The following is a 9,301-nucleotide window of genomic DNA, read 5'->3' on the forward strand; positions in this document are numbered from 1 at the left end:
TGTTAGAGTATTATATGAGTTTTGTTTGAGATAGCTTTCAATAGAAAGGAACACTAGCTAGAATTTTGATGACTTGTGCTTTAGTGATTACTTCCTAGAATACGATTCTCATTCGAGGATGAATGATCTTAAAGGGGGGATAATGTAACACTCCGTAAATTCGAGTTAGGTGTGAATATGTAAAAATCTAGTGTTAAGATGATATTATATCTATATGAATCCATTCTTGATAAATTCGGGTGGAAGATGGTCGTTTTGAAGTCAAACCAACAATTGAAGTTCTTAAGGGCTCTTAAATTGGCCTAAGTTTTGGTAGGTCTGTCTTCTGGGCGATTTTCATGAAAATCTGTTGCGAATTTGGAAAAACTTCCTTGATGAAGGTTGTAGATCTTTACAATAGCTTTCCAATGGAAGCTCACCCAGCCCAAGCAAAGTTATGTACAAACAATTATGTCTGTTTTACTGAAGGGCGCAAAACCTGGAGATATCGCCCAAATACGCCTAGAAAGTACGGGACGTCCTTTTAGGATGTACTTCTTCCATTCCTCACTAGTTTTTGCAGCCAAATTAAGGGACGTACTTCAATGTACGGGACGTACTTTGTGGCCGTACTTTCACCGTTTCTGGCAGAAAATTGGGTTTAAAATGGGTATGGTCTCATTTTGTTCCAATTTTTTTTCATCCTCCAAAACCTAAGGATGAAAATCATTCCTCCAAGTCTTCAAATCAAAGGTAAGAACACCCTTAACATTACTAATCCTTTCTAACATCAAACCCATGATTCTTAACATGATTCTTGTAACCAAAACCTAGGGTTTGCAGCATAATTCTTCACAAAGTGATTCAGGCTAGGGCTTGGGTGTTCATCATTATGAAAGACAATTGTTAAACTTTGTTTAACGTATTAAGGTATGTCTCTTTTAAAAATGCTTTTTGACTATGAAAGTCATTGTATGTCTATATTTTCCCAAAAATCTTTCTTGAAGTATGTCTATATTCAAACAATCATCTTTTTAATGATGTCTACTTGTGAAGTACCGTTATATTGTGAAAGCATGAATTGTATTTGAGAAACCTTCCTTGATTGTTTGTATAAGTTATAACTCTTGTTTGGTGGAATTTATTCTGGAATTAAAGATGATTTCTTTCAGACAAGGTCATGCGTGTGTAGCGTCAAGCCCGCATCGAACCTTATATGAACTATACTACTTTGTGAAACTCGCTTTTCCCATTATAGGATGATTGAACTTAATCTTCAAAAGGTTTGACCTTAAACTTGTTTTGTTGTTGAATGGGTTTCTTGAACTTGAAATTTAATAAGAGATTTGAATAAGATTCTAAATCGGTTATGACTTGAAATGCCTCTATTTTGAGACGATGACTTGAGAAGTGAGATTAGGCTCTATGCCATGATTGATGATTCGTTAATATGCCATGATTTGTATTTTGCTGGTGTTTGGGACTGTATGGACAAGCTATGCTAATCCAGAGGACGATTAGCCATTATGGGTCCTAACGTATCGATACGAGTATTGCTGTGTCAGTCCAGATGAGGATTGACCTCCGCTACTTCGTAGCGCGGAGTATCTATTGTTGTGCTAGTCCAGAGGACGATTAGCCTCTACGGTTTCCTAACCCGGACTATCGATTGATTGACCTGCCTGTGACTGGCTTGTTTCATATCTTGTTGCTTGTGAGTGGCTTGTAGTGATTTAAATTCATTAGTGAAATACTTGGCCTGGTAAATGGTAAGGAGTTAAGATAATGTGTTTGTCATTGTTGGATTCTTTGATGACTCTTTAATGTTGCTGACACACTTTATTCCTGGGTTTGACCTGTTATTTTGATTGATATCATTTTATTGATTATATTCATTATATCTTGTTTTGTTAACTAGTCCCCCTTAGACACTCACTGAGTACCCAGTACTCAGGCATACCACTATTGTTTTTGATGGTATGTTAGGTATCATTAAGGAGCAGGCTCGTGATACGCTTACGACTTAAGAGAACTTGCTGCTTTCGAGACTATTCGGTGAGCCCACATGATTGTTCGTGGGGCACCATTCTAGCTTTACTTTTCGTCTTTTAGTTTCGGGCAGCGTCCCGATGATTTAGACCTTGCTCATTATCTTAGAAGCTCCATAGTATACGTTGTTGTGGGTAGTTGTGAGAAACTATATGCATCATAAAACATATAAAAAGACTCGACAAAGTAATCCGAACGATAGGTCATTTAGAAAAAGAATCAGACGATAGTCATAGTACGTATCTTTCGGATGTTACGATGGATTATATTAAAACCAAACTTCTGAGATCGTTTGTACATATCAAAATTCATCACGGGACTCAATGGAATAGTTAAAACAACTATCGTTTAGTAGCCAGAACTATAGCCAAAAGTTTTCTTTAATTACCGTACGGAAATAAGTCAAATAGATTAATACAAAAAGGTCTCGGAAATTGTGGGCCCACCTCGGGTCAAGTCGAGGTGGTGTACATAAATTACGAACATTAGACTTTATGGAGTCATCTACAAATATTTTAGGGCAATCCGGTTCTGTTGTGAAAGTTACGGATGTTTAAACTATTTTTTTTCTATCAAAGCATAAAGTACCTAATTCAATTACATTGAATGAATAAGGGTCAGAATTAGGCTTGGATTTCTAGGAATAGAGTTTTCCCCCGAGGCTCGTATCATAACCTATTATGTCTAGGACATGCCAAAAGAAGGAAAGGTAAAGCTTTACATACCTTGTTCGCTCCTTACGCTAATCCAAACTCAAGTTCCGCGCTTCACAAAATCAACAATTGGTCACAAATACCAATCATTAACCATAAGCCCTTAGGAGTTGAATCTTAAGTTAACACTTTTCTACAGAAATTTGGGCACCATCTCCCCTGTAAATCCCCGAGAATTCAACTCGGCTAAACATACAACAACAAATCCGAGAATTTAACTCGGCCAACTTAGCAACAACAATGCCAACAATTATGCTAATAATGTCGACAATCAATTCAAAACACATTCCAATGTTCGTAACTTCTCTCTACAACTTTGACGATTTTCCATTTACGTTCAATTCATAATTGTTTACATATTCAAATACTAATCCGCAACCATTCACACACAACATCCAAGAATATTTCAAACAATCCGTACAACATTTAAACAATTCAACCAACACTCTTCTTCATCCGAAACCTTCCAAATGCAACAAAACCCATAACAACACATTTCCTTCATTCAAATTCATGAACTACTCCAACAATTTACACACTAACAACATTATCTTCCAAAATACAAGAACACTACTTTCAATTCACATTAACTTCTAACACAAGTCTCCAACCATTATAACTTCACGAGGATCATTAAGCTTTTATTATCAACATGGAATCCATGACAACAACAACTAAAATACTAAGCAAAATTGGTCCCATAATTTCACATACACACACGGCCACACACATACATATACACGGCCACACACTATATCCATATTCCCATGAATTTCACTTATTTCTACGCACTACAACATACACAAACCTTCCATAACACATAAGAGAAGGCTAATTCTTACCTTTTTCCTTTGATTTTCTCCTTGTCTTGAATTATGAACTTGCAACCAAGAGTAGCTTTCTTGCTATAATAATTATACCACATTGAAGAGGACCCTCAAATTATTGGGAATACTAGAAAATATAATTTTTTTGATCAAGATTTTTGATCTTCTTTTTCTCCTACCCTTGGCCGAATAGGCCTTGCTTGTTGGCTCTCTCTTTTCTTTCTCTTAAAGCTTCTTGAATTCATGAATAAAAATGGCCCTTTTTCTCTTTTTAATTGCACACTTTGGCCCAACTGGCCACCCTTGGCCAAATTTTCAAGCCCAAAATTTTTTTTCCTTCTTTTTATTCCAAGCCCAATTTTGTTACAATTCATGAAACAAATTTCCAAAATTCCAATTTTGCCCTTAGGCTTCCTCAATATTTCCGCATCAATATTTTTCATGAACAACATATATATTAAATTAGATCAAATATGGCCTTACCTCTTACTAATCACAATTATTTCAAATTTTTCCGAATACGCAAAATACGGGATATAACTTCATACACCGTTCCTATTTGGAGGGCAGCTTATACGCTTTGCATATATGGTACGAGGATGAGTAAGAGTAAGGCAGTTTGGCTTATTCTCTTTATACTTGACAGCTTGGTTATGACGTTTCGTATTGATGTCTTTCTTTTCATTATTGCCTTATTTCACTGTTCATGCCTTACATACTCAGTACATATTCCGTACTGACCCCCTTTCTTCGAGGGTTGCGTTTCATGCCGCGCAGGTACACCCAGACGAGCTGAAGCTATTATAGAAGATGTTCCAGCGGAGTTGGCAAGCTCCACTTGTTCCTGGAGTGCTGCCGAGTCAGAGTACGTGTGCTATGATGTCTGATTAATGTTAAAGGCTTTGCAGACAGAGTCGTGGGTATAGAATGTCAGTTCTATGAGCGGCTCCATCAGCCGATGTGTCATTTGTGTTATGATACGAATTTCATATGATCACAGATTTTGTTTGATTTGAGAACGATAGAAGAAAGATTTTGAAAGCTTACTTCGTATTTTACTTTTATTTGATTTCAGAGTCCGAAGAGATTATGTATGTAATAAGAGTTTGTGGGTTCGCTCGGCTCCGAATATGGGGTCGGGTGCCCATCACACCCTAGGGAGATTAAGGTGTGACAAAGTGGTATCAGAGCAGGTTTGTCCTAGGGGTTGTCTGCAAAGTTGTGTCCAGTAGAGTCCTGTTTATGGTGTGAAGCGCGCCACATTTATAAACAGGAGGCTACGGGGCATCTAGGGATTGTTGACCTTCTGTCTGTCATAGATCGTGCGATAGCACCAAGTCATAGGGAAATGAAATTCCTTATATAAGCCTTACATACGATGGAAGGAGGTAGGTGATGCTATAGAAAGTCACAAGGGTAAGTATTGACGTATTTGTTCTGTTATCTGGAATTGGAAGCTCTGGGTGGCTGGAAAATGTTGTATATATACATATGTCCTGTGAGACATTGTTGGTAATTGCTGTGTGCAGGTTTTGAATAATACAAATGATAAAGGAGATTCTGCCAGCATTGTTGGGTACGCTTAATAGGAAAAAGTGTGAAAAGAAAATATGGTAAATAGACAATAAGATGTGTTGTCTCAGAAGGATTACGGACTTGGCATGGCGTGAAAAATAATTGTGGGCAAGACAATTAGCAGCCCAAAGGGATTAAGATGGATAGCATCTGAGGTTTAGTAAGAGCAAGGTCTGTTGGAAGATTCAGAGAAAGTCGACAATCAGTTTTGTTGTAGATTATTATGTAAGGATGGTGAGTGGGGATCTGAAAAGACTGATACCTGAGTACTTGCAAGTAATGGCGACGAAGGTATGTTCCCCACCATCGGGAATCTGGAAATCTGGGATGAAAGGTAACCATACTCACAGGTGAAAGGTGAACATGGAAGATTGAAAAGGGTAAAATAGTAATTGTAAAAAGGAAGGACGTGTTACGAAAATGTCTCGGAACCTGTAAGACTTCGACTTGCTCCAGATCATGTAGTAAGGGTCATGCGAGGAAGTGGATGCGATTATATCAGCATTAAGGCACCGGATTCCATCGAAGATACGAGGTTAAGCGTGCTGAGGTGAGAGAAATTGCAGGATGGGTGACCCCCTGGGTAGTGAACTAAAAGATCTATAAATTGAGACATAAGGAAAATATGGGAAGCTAGAGTGGCCTAAGGGAGATTAGAGTATACGGGATGGTTGGAGACCATAAAAGGACGCGTAGAATGAGGCAAACTAGATTGGTGAAGAGACAGAAAGTGCATCACAGCTCTGGAATTAGGATAGGCTTGAATAGCGTTTAGAAGTATTTTTGTGGGCTAGTTAATAGTAATTATGTATATATATGAATGTGTGCGATATCCCACATGTGAATGTATCGATGGGCATGTGATGTGAATTCCAGAACCCGGCGCTACGGTAAAGAAGGCATTAATCAAGTAATGGTACCGGATTTTAAGTAACAATAAAAGATATGGTACAAGCGTTATAAGATAAGCTGCTATCATTTTCACTACAGGTTAAGATTGGGAAATTTTAATACAACGATATTTGGAGAAGAAAGAGTGTGAGTTAATGGAAGACAAGGAGATCAGATGTCGGGAAAAGATGAAAGTTAAGAAAACCTTAGTGAGAGAAACCCCCGAGAGAAATTACCGGCAAAGTACGAGATTATTTGGGTAAGAACTCAAGGTAGGCATGCAAAAAGGGATAAAGAGTGGTAATATAGAACAAAAGAGGAATGTGTAAGGTTCGAGAACCAATATCAATAAGCGGGGCTAAAGGAATAGTGACTATGACGAGGGATGTGAAGCAAAAAAAAGAATGATTAGGCATTGCGACGATGCTAGGAGATTTAGGTCCTTGAAAGATGTGTAAAAGAAATAAAATGTGTACCCATATTAATGTGGTTGCCTCGGACATGGAAGAGCTTTCCTGAGAGGGTGACTTAAGAATAGGACGGATTTGTGCGTTAAAAGGAATATTTTACGAACTTCAGCACCCATACGGTAAATAACAAGAAAAGAAAAGTGTTCGAGGAGGAAGAAACCCAAGAGGGTTGAGGATGAAAGTAGGAAAGATATACAAAGGGATTGGTCGAAGGAAGGGGAGAGCGTTTAGGCGCAGGGTAATTGGAAACCTCTAACCATAAGCGTAAGAAGGAAGATACCTTAACGAGTTAGCGATAGGAACTCGGTTACGCATCAAGAAAAGAACAGGAATGATAGGACGACACTACTGATTGGGAAATTGATGATAGGGAGTGAGAACTCGTGCGAGGTCTGAAGGGTTTGATCTTAGCAGAAATAGAATGAAGTGAAAGGGACGTGCATAGGAGACCGCTTGGTTATAGTGTCATAAATATAGTTAAAGACTCGATGTATAAGGATAAAAAGAGTTAAAATTGTAAAGATTCTGTACTAAGAACAAAAGTAGCGGAACGCTTGAGAAATATGGACACACAGCTACAACGCAAACGCGTAGTTAAGGGGAATTACGAGTAAGTGAGCTAAATGAGTGACAGGACTAATAATGGATGGAAAGATATGGGAATGTTGACCAGAATGATGATATAGACAGAAAATGAAAGGAAAACTTATAGTAAGACGTTTCGAAATGTCATGCACAGAGTTGGAAAGAAAGACGGGGAATAAGGTAATTATCGTAGACAAAGGTACTCGAATACTGTTAGCATACAAGGAGCCCCTTTAAAAGGGGGGGGGGGGGGAGAACATATTATATTGGACTTAAAAGGATATCTGAAAGAAGTAGAAGCCGACATGAAGGGAAAGTATAGAAGACACCTTAAGAAAATACTTCATGCCAACATGAATTATGCTATGTCTATGCTACAATTTGAATCCCCCACATCGGGCAAATTTGCGCCGTACTTAAGTACGCAGTGACATGTTTTGAAGAGTAATAAAAAGAGCAAGGAAAAAGACTACAAGCTAAGTCCACGAAGGATAATGGAGAAAAACGATGAGATTCAAAATATGTTTCGGACGAGAACGACTATTATAACGAAAGTATCAACAATTGGTAGTCGGGGAAACTTTTGAAAGAAAGAAAGAACGTTGTGCCTGTGAATGAAACAAAAGAGTTTATCTGATACTAGAAAATAGTTCGTAGACCATCAATTATACGGAATATGAGAATATACGCTATGAAAGTATATGAATCATCGGCGTGAAGCACTGCTCGATCATACTTGTAAAACAAAATCCACACCGGAGAGTCAACAAGGAATAACGATGGACGAAACGAGCCCCAGTACAAAGAAATCAAAGATAAAGAATGGGCATGGAGAAAAAGGATAACTATGAAAAGGACCCTCCCGAGGTATTATGACACCCCATGAGATCAGTTGAACATTCGAGGATGAATGTTCTAAAGGGGGGGAGGATGTTATAGTCCGTATTTCATACGTTCGGATAATTCGAGATAGTTGTGAGAAATTAAGCGCAAGACCATTCTCCAAAATTATTTTAATGTACAAGTTGGTTATGAATATTATTAGTATGGAAATATTGAGAAAGGCTAAGGGGAAAAAGGTAAATTCCCAAAGTAGTTCATGGAAATATTGTGGAAGGCTAGGGGCAAAAGGGGAATTTCACAAACTTCGTGAAGTTCAAGAACTAGCTACCATGGCCGTGTGGTGTGGGTGAGTCCCACCCATGGCCATGTGTTCATATTTTTATTTGTGAGGCTTGACTATATATATAGATAAGTGGTGGAGGAAAAATCTAGACAATTCATTTTCTTCCACAACATAAGAACTTGGAGAAGAAGAAAAAAAGAAAGAGAAAGAAGCATGGGCATTCGGCCCTAGCACAAACAAATCCATCTCGGAAATTGATCAAAAAATTATTTCTTCTAGCAATTCAACCAATTGGAGCGTCCTCTTTAACATGGAGTGGTTATTGGAACAAGCAAAAGTATTCATGGGGCAAGATGAAAGCTTAGCCGAGCAAGAGGATGGGTGGAAGAGGTAAGGTTTAACCTTTCCTTCATGTGTTGTAGATGATTTGTGAAGTGTTATAGTATGTAGAAATGGATGAAATTCATGAAATATGTGTGTATGTTGCTTGGCTGAATATAGTGTGTGTTGTGTAGGTATGATGAAGTGATTTTATTTAGTATATTGATTGTTGTAGTTGTAGATTCTATGATGTAAAATAAGGATTTAATGGGTTGAAATGAAGTTGTAATCGTTTGTGGATTATGGAAGAAGTAATGTGATATTAGTATGGTTTCTTATGATTATGAGAATGAATGATATTGCTAAAAGTATAGATTGTTGATGTAGTTTATGAATTTGGAAGAAAGGAAATATGTTGTTAGTGTCCTTGTGGAATTTGGAAGGTTTCGAGTGAAGTAGTATGTCGATTGGGTTGTTTGGAATATTATGTGAATTGTTTGAAGTATTCTAGAATTTTGCTTGTAAGGTCTTGGGCGAGTACTTGAATGTGAGATCATTGGTATTGGCTTGATTTCATATGATTGAGTTGAATAAAATGGAATGTCGTCGGATGGTGTAAAAAGAATTGTTAATGTTAGAATGTATTTTGGAATAATTGTTGAAGCTGGAAGATATTATTGTTGGTATTGTTATTGATAATTTGGCCGAGTTGCATTCTTGGGTTTGTTGTTGATAAATTGGCCGAGTTAGATTCTCGGGATGATG

The sequence above is a fragment of the Lycium barbarum genome, chromosome 8, assembly GCF_019175385.1.
Source record: "Lycium barbarum isolate Lr01 chromosome 8, ASM1917538v2, whole genome shotgun sequence".
Classification (NCBI taxonomy): domain Eukaryota; kingdom Viridiplantae; phylum Streptophyta; class Magnoliopsida; order Solanales; family Solanaceae; genus Lycium; species Lycium barbarum.